Source organism: Canis lupus, chromosome X (genome assembly GCF_011100685.1).
Source record: "Canis lupus familiaris isolate Mischka breed German Shepherd chromosome X, alternate assembly UU_Cfam_GSD_1.0, whole genome shotgun sequence".
In the NCBI taxonomy this organism is placed as follows: domain Eukaryota; kingdom Metazoa; phylum Chordata; class Mammalia; order Carnivora; family Canidae; genus Canis; species Canis lupus.
In genome coordinates this window covers 49171373-49182231 of record NC_049260.1, presented here as the reverse complement: position 1 = coordinate 49182231, position 10859 = coordinate 49171373, and the positions used below count along the sequence as shown (strand labels likewise).

Genomic DNA, 10859 nt, shown 5'->3' with positions numbered 1-10859 from the left:
GCGGGACCGGCACAGCGAGCTCGCTGGGTAGCCAAGCCCAGACCCGCCAAGTGTGGGGGCGGGAATAGGGAGTCCCAGCAAGGGGTTCTTCACCCTCTCCGCCTTCTGCCCACACCACGCCCGTGCTTATTTGCATTTAAAGGAAAAGGCACCAAGGAAAACAGTGGGCGGGTCAGGACACGCCTTCCTACAGTGGCGATTGGGCCACACGTCTGCCAATCAGGGCGCGGACGCCCCACCCTGTGTCTGTGGAGTCGTTGGGGAGGGGGTATGGGGGAGCTCCCCCAAGCCTGGGGAAGGGGAGCCAGTGCAGGAGGTGACTGGAACCGCGGTGGCGGCGGCGGGAGCAGCAGTGGCGGTGATCTCAGCCACAGCAGCCTAGGCTCCAGCCTGGGCCAGTGCGGCGCAGCAGACAATAACCGGGCTGGAAACCAGACTCGGCCGGGTAAGCGTTGCGCGCAGCCGGGAGCCTCCGCCTGCCAGCAGTCCGGTGCAGTCCCGCGTGCTCCGCTCTGGCACCCTGAAGAGCGGCTCCAAGAGCTGGGCCAGTGGGCGTTCGGGCCGCTCTCCGTTCTCCCGGGGAACCAGCTTTGAGGACTGGCTGGTGAGGGGAAAAGCAAAGTCCTCTGGGAGCGGGCGACCGCGGCTAGAGAGGGCGTAGAGGGCGGGTAGGCTAGCAGGCTAGCCTGGGCCATTCCTCCAGGCTCTCGGGGCAGGCGGGGATGGGGCCCACACGTGCTACCGCAGGGGCCCAGGGGGGGGAGCCGCCAGCCAGCACCCCCAGCGGTGCATTTGTAGGCCGGGAGCTCCGGAGCTCCGCAGCTTTGTTGTAGCACATTAGCTGCAACAGCTGTGTTACGTGGGTATTGCTCACCCCAGAGGCCCAGCTGCCGCCCCTTCTCCCCTGCACATCCCCTGCCTGCTTCTCCACTCTGTGGGATGGAGCCAGCGCGCTGGCCTGGGCCCAATGGATACTAGCTTTGGCGTGGATTGGGCTATCCACACTGTCGGCCTTCTCTCCCAGAAAGCTCAGTTGGGCCTGTGGGCTGTCCACTTAGGAACCTCGGCCTTGTGGGCCCCAACCAGCCTCACCCCCTGCTCCTGGGCCTCCAGGCACATCTTGCGCCCGCCCCCGCGGAAAGGCAGACTGGCAACGGAGTTCTTGCTGGACCTTAGGCTGGGGCTGCAGCTCAAGCTAGTCCTTGGGTTAGATCTGCAAGGCCGCTTTGTCCCCTCTCAACCCGCCTCTTCTCCCCTTGGAGAACACAGGCCGCTTTTTTCTCTTCTGCCCCTCATTTAAAAATAGTGATAAGCATCGTGTTGGTGGGGGGATTTCTGTGCCAGAGGCCGAAGGAGCAATTATTGTAGTAGAGAACACACTGTTTGTGTCTGTGTGAGAGAGGTAGAGAGACAGCCAAACCCTCCAACTTCGCAGTTACTTAAAATACCCAGCCTGCTGAGCTGCTGTCATTGTCTACCGCTGACACCTCTGACACAGGTGACCACCTGACTGCAGGACTTTGCCTAGGCTCCCTGGCAAAGACAGGCTGTGGCCTCCATGTGATCCACAGTCCAGGTGCCCAGGTAGCAGCTGAACTAGCCCCACAGAGCTGGCCTCGGTTTGGTCAGGCTCATCTTGTCATGGCCCACATGGTCAAGGGGAGTCTCCTCCTGCACACAAACATTTACCTCTGTCACTCTGCTGGCCTGCTGCACAGGCATGGATATGGGCTAGGTGGAGGGTACTGTGCTATTAGACTCCCTGCCCCACCTGAGGGCATTTTAGCAGAGCCCTCTCCCGGCCATTACAGCTTCTCACATTCATCCTCATCCACCTCTCAGTCACTGTCCCATGGTTTTCTTCTGGCAATACACTCTAGGCCTTCCCAAGAACAGGAGAGACAAAGTGACCAAGCGGCTGGCAGGCTCTTGGACCTTTAACCAGTCTCTGAGGTGGCGAACCCTGTGGGCTGCAAAAACTGGGTATTTGAGAGGAGTAAATCCCTCACCTGGGGGAAGGCTAGCTGGGGACCTTTGTGACCCAGCCAGGACTGCAGATAATGCACAATAGTCACTTCTTGCCACTTTGACCAGACACTAACAGAAACCAACCCTCTGCAGCTAGGGCTGCAACTCAGGGCTAGACCTGCTTTTCTGCCCTGCCTCAAACCAACAGCCACCTATTTCTTCCATATATAACTCCCCTCCTTACACCCAAACCACTGCCCAAATGCTTTTCCCTCTCAGGCCTTAGCTCTGGGCCCAACTTCTCCTGCGTATCTTTTCCGCCTGTCTCTTGCAACCCGTAATGACCTCTTCTTTCTCAGAACTCCTCCAGGCTTGCCTGCATCCTTTGGCCACTTAGGAGCCTAAATTATAATAGGAGACAAACTATAATTAGGTCTCCCTGCCTCTACTTTGTCTTCATGATATCATGGATCATTTACCCACAGAAGGGTAAATGAAACCTTGAACTCAGCCACAACCCCCTCAAAGCCTAGCAATGCATAACAATTCATGAATGCTCCAGAAGGACTTGCTGTCCTTGTGGATATTTCAAGAAGATCTTCTCCAAGTTACACTTGTCCTGATCCATATGAAAGTGATTAGAGAAATGATACTCAAGGCTCAGATATTTATTGAGTATACCTAATGAGAATGGAGAAGGGTGATGGGTTGCAACTATAAGAACAAAATAAATCATGTCTCCCTTCAACAGCAAGCTCAAGATCTATACTGCCTAGACCCCAGACTACACATATCTTTGGTTGCTGATTCATGAGCCTAGAGGCAAACTACTGTGGAGAGAGAGAAGAAATCTGTATATGCAGAGAGATCACCCTGGAAGCTTCCAGAAATTAGAGGGATTTGGCTAGGTATAGGGTAGTAGTATAAGCAAAATTAGGAATGTGAGGGTGTGGCTGGTAACCAAGCTGAAAGATGTGACTTCAGGTTGAGATTGTTGCATTTAAGGTAGAGAGGAGATTGGTGCCCAGTGATGGGTATTCCCAAATGTCAGGCTGTGGAATGGGCATCTTGATCTTGGGAGAATGGAAGAAAGGGCCATTGAAGAATGGAAAATTGGGAGGTTTTGATACTTCTATGTGTATATACAAATATGCCATAATACGGGATTTTAGAAAGAGGTCTTAGAGATTGAAAGCATGCTGTAAGTCGGAACTGTAAGAGGTCATCTTTGAATCTGGACATAGAACCAAAGGGCAGCTTTCTCTGGAGGAACTTGTGCCATGTTGGCTTCCCTTAAGCTTTGCAGGGGATGAAGTTGAAGGAGGGTGCCTAGAGCCTGCATACCAATATGGTGGAGGCTAAATATCTCGCAGGCCTCTGATGATCTCCATCCTTCCAAATGGACAGACCTTCAGGGAGTACCAGTTTGGACTCCTGTGCTTATGAGATGGAAATTCTGATCCTGGAAAGCAACAGGGACTTCCTTAAGGCCACACAGCATTTAGGGATAGGCTGCCACGGCAGAGGGGCTTCCAGCTCCCTCACAGATAGGCTACTCTAGGCTAGAAGAAGGCATGTCCTGTGTTATTCCATCAGTTCCCCTGCCTTGAATCAGTCCAGGCAAATAAACTAAGTGATAAATGTAAAGGCTCCAGAGGAGGCATTTCCTCCTTGTGTCACTCATTCCTCAGCCACACATCTCACACTGCCAGGAACTTCTTAGGGCTAATCTGAGCCTTTCATGCCATACATAAACTGTGTGTGCATGCTTGCGTGCATGTGAGCGTGTGTGTGTGTGTGTGTGTGTGTGTGTGTGTGTGTGAGAGAGAGAGAGAGAGAGAGAGAGAGTTGGGGGATGAAGTTGGGGGCAGCTGGCCATCATTGCTCCTGCTTAACAAACCATTGGAGATTTCATGGGCATTAAACTGTCTTTCCTACTCCCAACTTCTGTTCTCTGAATTAGATAGTCAGAGCTTTTCACCTCCTCTCCTTGGTCTTATTGTTCAAACCTGTGCATGTGTAAGTCTATCTCTAGGAATAAAGTTAGGGAAACCAGAGCCACTGAGGAGGTGTAGGTGCCGTCTGAGTGAGGGTGCATTGCTTCCCCACACCTCCCCTTTTGGGATTAGGGGATAATATAGACAATGAAGAAAATAATATGAGGAGTCTTGGTGGCAGCACAGGTAGAGATATACTGGTGTTACAGGGGCATTTGGGACTTTTTGATCTGCAGTTCTCGTTGCAGAACCTTCAGTGCTTTCATCTCCTACAGGATTTTTTCCCTGCTAGGCTTCCAAGCAGATACTAACTCAACTTCTCCATCCAGCACTCGTCAGTCCTCCCTGCTTGGGGGTACTCAGTGGAGAGAGGCTGGGCTGGCCCAGTTATGATACCCTTCCCCTCTGGACATATGGGGAATATTTGCAGGCCAGGCCTAGTGCTTTTTGAAAAAGTAAAATGTTTGGTGGGGTTCAGTGGAGGGAGGCATGAGAAGTGAGGCTGGGCTGTAGTACAGTGGTGGACTGAGCCCTATTGGCTAGGCATGTAGGCCTTCCACTGAAGCCTAGGACCCCCAAAATCACATGCCCCAACCATGGCTCCTCTTTCTGCAGCCACTGGAAAACTGGGCACAGGACTATCCTTCTCCTGGCTTCGCACACAATCTGGGGCAAGCAGACTCCTAGCTCAATCTCCCATTTCTAGATATGGAAACTGAGGCCATGAATAGGGAAGGGATTTGCTCAAGTTTACAAAGGAGCACAAAGATCCTGGCCCTCAATTCAAGATTTCTTCCTCTGAGTACACTGATTCTGATCCCCTCCCAAGCCTCAATTTCCTTACCTGGTCTCTCATATAGAGTATATTACATACAGGGCAGTGGATACATGGGTAAGTTCAGGGTCTCCATTGTTCATTTGGCCCAGCTGTTCCTCTTCAGGCTTTAATTGGCTACCTTGTCACATCTGTTTCCTTGGAGTTAGCTCCTCTTATTCTTCATCTCAACTTGGTGGGGGGAGGTGGTACCTGTCTTTGATGCCACTCTTGCTGGGTTAGTGCTGACATAGAAGCCTTACTATGCAGGCAAGGCACCCACCTCAGATATATTCCTCTCTAGGAAGTTTGGGACCCTGAGAAGGGAGTAGCAAATAGATGGCTTGGCTCCTAGAGCCCCCATCATTCCAGGCAAGCTGGGCAGGGAATCTCAACAGCCTGAGGAGAAGGTGGAGCATCAAGAAGGCTTACCAGGAAAGCCAATTTCTAGGAAGAAATGATGTCCTGGTGACCATACCTTCCAGACTATAGAAGTCCCTATGTGTTGAGGGCTAAAGAGTAGAGAAGTGTGGCTAGGAAAACAGCAGGAGGCATGCAATGTGAGTGAGTCCTGAAGGTCAGGAAAAGGGGTTTGACTCTGATCCTATAGGCAGTGTGGAATAATTTGGTAAGTAGAGGAGTGCTGCATTGAAATCAGGGTTGTAAAAATGAATCTGGCAAGAGTGTGAAGAAGATGAATATGGGGAGGGAAAGGTGGGATTTTAGAGTTGTGGCAGGGAAGAAGCAGAGGGAACTCAGCTAAGAGACTTGTGTCAACCTCAGAGGACATGGGCTGGCAGCTGAGGAGCTAGAGTGGAGAAGGCGGCTGCAAGAGGCCCTAGCACAAGGGTCTTTTATTGAATATCTGCTTAAGTAACTACCCTATTGATTTATAATCTCTGATTCTTACAGCAATCCTGCACGATAGGTAGCATTTTCTTCATTTTCTAGATAAGGTGTTTAAGTCTCAGAGAGGTTAGGCCAATTTCTCAAACCCTACCACTTGTAAGGGGTGAAGTTAGCATTTTAGTTCTGGACTGACAAACTCTAGCTGAATTAGATTTCAATTGAACCAACGTTATTTGAAATCCTGCTCTGTATTAGGTATAGTGACTATAAGATTAAGAAGGATCCCTTTGAGAGAGATGAACAGACAGTCTGAGGCCTGCCAGAATGAATTGCCCTTGGCTATGTATGCTAACTTATTTGAGGGGCTGGTGGTGGGCAAATGGGAGCCAAGGCAAGAGGGCTCATTTTGGGGGTCTGTGCTACATCTAGAGGTTATGGGATACTCCCTTGAGAGGATGTGCTCCTTAATGGTAAGGCTGCAAGTTAGGGGAGAGGTGGTTGCAGAGGTTGCTTGTGTTACCCCTGCCTGCAGTCTCTACACGAAAGTGTGTGAAGACAGGTAGCCTTTCCTTCAGGCCCTGAACAAATGGTTTTGAGAGTGTACCTTGGCTGTGGGCTTCAGAAATGGGTGGTTCAAGGTCCAGATCATCTCATAAGTTATTTCCTTTAAGCAGTAGCTCAAATTCTCATCTTTGTCCCCAGTGGCAGGTTTCTCTTTGACCCTTTTTTTGGCCCCTCAAACTTATCTCCCAAGGAAAAGGAGAATAAAGGCATATGTGCCACAGTTTGAGAGTGGTTGTGGTGGAGTTGCTGATGAGGAGAGCAGCCACAGTTTTGGGTTGGCAGCCCTTGGATTCTGAAGTCAGCAGGCATTCTGGAATGTACTAGGTGGGGCCAAAACAGTGGTAGCCAAGCAAGGACTGGAAATGATTCAGAGAAAGCTCAGCTGAGCTGGGACACGGGTGTAAGGAGAAGGGGAGATGATGGCTTTCAGGTGTGAGGAAAACCTGTTCAGTCCTTGCTCTCAGTCTTTCTTCTTGGATTTGGATTGGGATTAGCCCTGTGCAGCAAAATGGCATTGCAATGGAAACTCCAGAAGCCTGAGGGCTGGTGTGGCTCTGTCACCATCCCACTGGATGAACTTAGTTAAGTCTTTTCCCAAGCCTAGAAAGTTTCCTTTTCTGTGACAAGGAGTTACCATATCACACCAGGACTGTTTAATGGATTGTTGGGAAGGGCAAATGGGGGTGGTGGTGAGGGAGTGGGGGAGTTCTTTGTAAACTGGTTATGTGTCCCATTGGGTGAAGGCTGCCTGTTGATTTGCATTTCTTTCCATGTTGATACCTTTAGCAGTAGCTGACTGGAGGCTGACTGGAGGCAACTGGAGGCAAGTGCTCAACTGGAGGTCCCTGAATATCAAAACAAAGGTTGGCTAAAAGAACATCTAAAGCCTCCTGTGAGATAACTACATAGTCACCTTCATTTACCATTTGGGGCAACTGAGGCCCAAGGAGTTTTGGTGACTTACAAAAACCAAGCAGTTATGCTGCTGGAAAATTGGCCAACTATAATTGGAAGAAAATGTTTTAAAAATTAGTTGCTATGCTTTTGAGCCTCTACTATATAATGAATTTTATTTGGTATACAGATATACATTGGTTTTGTTCCTTACAGTAGTTTAAGAGGTAGACACTCTTAAAATAGCCTCATTTTCCAGTTGAGGAAACTGAAAGAACTTGCTAGATTCCCCCCAGGTAGGCAGAGCCTATTCTAGTGCAGAAATGGCTGACTCTTGTGTGTATTGGGGGGGAGGTGTCCCTATCCTCACCACTGCTTCCTTAGTTACCACCTCCCCACCCCCACCATACACAAGGACAAGATGGGTCCAGAGTAGGCTTGCCCCCAGGAAAATTACTTGGTAGAGGTCTAGGGAACTATGACTGGTTGAGGTCATGCCTCTGGAGCTACTGCATGAATCCACACACTTCTTCCCTGAACTCTAAGTTGCCTGAGCTAGCCCCAGGAAATTGAGCTGGGAGCAAAATATGTAAGGCTCAGGCTGCAGCTGTTTCCTACTCACTAAGAAGGGTACCTGGGGCAAGTTTGTGGCTATTCTTCTGCTTCTGTTTTGAGAAGAAGGGAGGAGAAACAAGCTCTGCCCTAGTAGTCAGCCTTCTACTGGTCCCAGCATGGCCTGAGGCTGGTCCTTGGAGCAGAGATGGCCATATCCCACTCCCTGCCATGATAGCAGCAGCTGTAATAAACAGCCCCTGCAGGGACCACAGAGTAGCCCTTAGTCATATAGGTTGAGAAACCTAAGGGTTGAGGGGCTCTGCATTTGGCAGTACCACTTTCTTGGCAGGAACCATGAGGGAAGTGAGCTACAACCTGGAAGGGTTGCAGAGTCTGTCCCTTGCTGGCCCCTTTGCCTTCTGCCCCACCTCACTCCCCTGGCCAGTCAATTCTGTGGCTCCAAATAAAGGCACATAGCCCATTGGGGAAGGACAGCACTGGGACTAGGTAGGGTAGCAAGGAGTATGGAGAAGGGATCTGGGCCAGAGGTAACTAGGTAGGGCTGGGCTAGGGGGATGCCAGCTATGGGTGATTCCTGCCACCTCCTATTCTATCTTTGGGTGGGGGGCATAGGCATAGACATTATGGGTGGCTGTGGGGAGGTACATGGCCCTGGGAAGGACAAGTTAGGGAAATGGGAGACAGCATAGTTTCAAAGCTGGTCCTTGCCAGCAGAGATGACCCTGGTCCTACTTAGGAGGGGGCCCTGAAGTTGTGGAGACAGAATCCCAGTCTCAGAGATACCGCTGCCTAGTTCACCCACTCCCACCACACACATGTAGAAGGCTTTTAAAATTGCCCTTATCAAAAGACTTTGTATAAATGCACACTCCTGTTTTTAAAATCCCCTCACATTTGGCTCCTCCTCAGCATGGCCAAGGCAGCTGGTCCCCTGGGCTCCTCACAGTGAATGCCTTTCCCAAATAAATGGCCTTTTACACATGGTCTACTACTTCATAAGAAACTGAGATCTGACTTGGAATGTGGTAATAATAATAGCAATATCAATCTTTCTCATTTACACTGCACTTTACAGTTTATAAAGTATGTTTGGTATCCATTATCCCATCTAAGTCTCATACCACCACTCTAGTGATCTCCATTTCATAAGTGCTCAAGCCTAAGAAGGGTGTCTTGGCCTATTCAAGGTCCCCTGGCATAGCCTGGAACCCAGCTCTGCAGCTCATGGTTCCTTCCACACACACTGCAGATTCCTGTGGCAGGGAAGGGGACAATGTAGGAAGTAGTAGGCTGGCTTTTTACCCCAATGGCGCACAGGAGCAAGGGTAAGAGAAGGCCAATAGGAACTGCCCTCCAGCCAGGGCATCAAGGTTCTGAAAAGCAACCCTCTTTAAGATTCAATTTGCCAGGGATACCTGGGTGGCTCAGTGGTTAAGTGTCTGCCTTTGGCTCAGGTCATGATCTCGGGGTCTTGGGATCCAGTGCTGCATCAGACTTCCTGCAGGGAGCCTGCTTCTCTCTCTGACTCTCTCTATGTGTCTCTCATGAATAAATAAGTAAAATATTTTTAAATTCAATTTGCATAATCCCTCCCTTCATAACTCCATCCCCAAACCTAGCAGGGAAATTCAGCTTTCTATCCACAAGGATGTTTAGGCCCATGAGGTTTTCCACTTGGCCATTGGTCTTTCTTGATGCCCAGCCATATTTACTAGTCTCACTCATCCCCTCCCATAAATCATTGCCATTTCTACTAACTCCTGTCTGACAAGGTTCAGAGTGAATGCCTTCTCAAAGTAGCTTTTCTGAACCCAGGGGTTATCTTTGCTTTTCAAATTTATCCTGGGATATGATAACAAGGTATGAAGTATAATACTCTACCATGCATCTTAAGCAATGTATTAAGGCTTGTGTTATGTTGTGTATCCTATATTTAGGACCCTGTCCCTATTAGCCTAGGCACTCCCACAAAAGCATTAGTTAGGGGTTTCCCCTTCTTGGTCTACTTTGTAGAACTGAGCTCAATGTCTATCACTTACCAAATATTCAGGAGATGTTTATTTCACAAATTCCACAGAGAGGAATACAATTTCATAATTCCACTACTGCTGTCCCATCTCTCCCATGTCTAGCACCATAAATGACAACACTGTCAAAATTTTCAGAGCTGAAGTAAAAACATCTGTGCTTTGTAAAGTGGGGAATTCAGATAGATGATAGGGCCCCTGCTCTCATCTCATCCATGAGGAGAGAACTCTAAATGGTTGTGTATATGATTGTCTATTTTGGGAGGGGGCAGGGGGGCACTTCTATAGGGCTAACTCTTGGTAGGGGAGAGGGAGCTGAGCTAGAACAATATCATGTAAAAATAAGTCATCCAGAAAAAATAAAAACCTAACCTGAGCAAATGACATTGCAGATCTCTGCAGAGAAAGGATCAGATGATATTTTTTCTCTTTTATTTTCTGGATAACCAGCCATTACCTTGCTCCAAGTTTAATATTCAGTTATGCAGAATGGTCCTGATGGAAGCCTGGTCACACTGATGATTCAAGTGTCAAGCCAAGGCACAAGACACAAAATTAATGTTTGCAGGACAGGATCAGAGCCTCCAATGAGGTCAGGGGTAGGTAGCTGCTGGTCTCTCTCCATCCCCAGTGCTGGTCCGTAATCTTCCACTGCAGGTGAATATGTGAGTCTTAATACTCTTGCAACCAATTATAGGGTTGATGAGCTGGCAAACTACTCCAGGGACACCAACAGGGCTTGCCTGTCTCTTTCTGGGTCCCAGCAGTTGTTTTGCCTCCCTTCTTTACCCTAGCTGCCTGTCTGCTGGTGGCTACCCTACAGAGAGGGGACACAGTGATGAGGAACTTTCCAGGAATAGGTCGTAGGGTTTTAGCAGACTGGTCACTGATCCATCTGTCAACCAGCTATAGTCACTAGAATGAAAACATAAGACTTAGGATGAAGGACATGAGTTGAGGTGGATGGTGGATAGTCATTTTTATTACATCTCTGTGGCATTTGGATGTTTGGAGGATTGGGAGCCTAGACCAGAAGGGTGTGCCTTATACCAGGCTTATTTATGAGTAGCACTGAGATCCTAACTTATAGGCCAGGAATATGAATCACGAGGAGTTTTGCCTTCAAGGAGTTCCCTTTCTAGATAGGGAGCTATATGGGGGCCAAAATAA

General features: G+C 49.1%; 1 protein-coding gene across 2 annotated transcripts in view; it reads left to right on the top strand.

Moving 5' to 3' along the window:
• Positions 1 to 252: 252 nt before the first annotated feature.
• AMER1 (APC membrane recruitment protein 1) overlaps positions 253 to 10859 on the top strand; it is a 63007-nt gene continuing 52400 nt past the window's right edge. For both annotated transcript variants that reach the window (XR_005386288.1, XM_038587558.1), the window contains exon 1: positions 253 to 445. The gene's annotated coding sequence lies outside the window, so the exon portion shown is untranslated. The remainder of the gene's footprint in view (positions 446 to 10859) is intronic.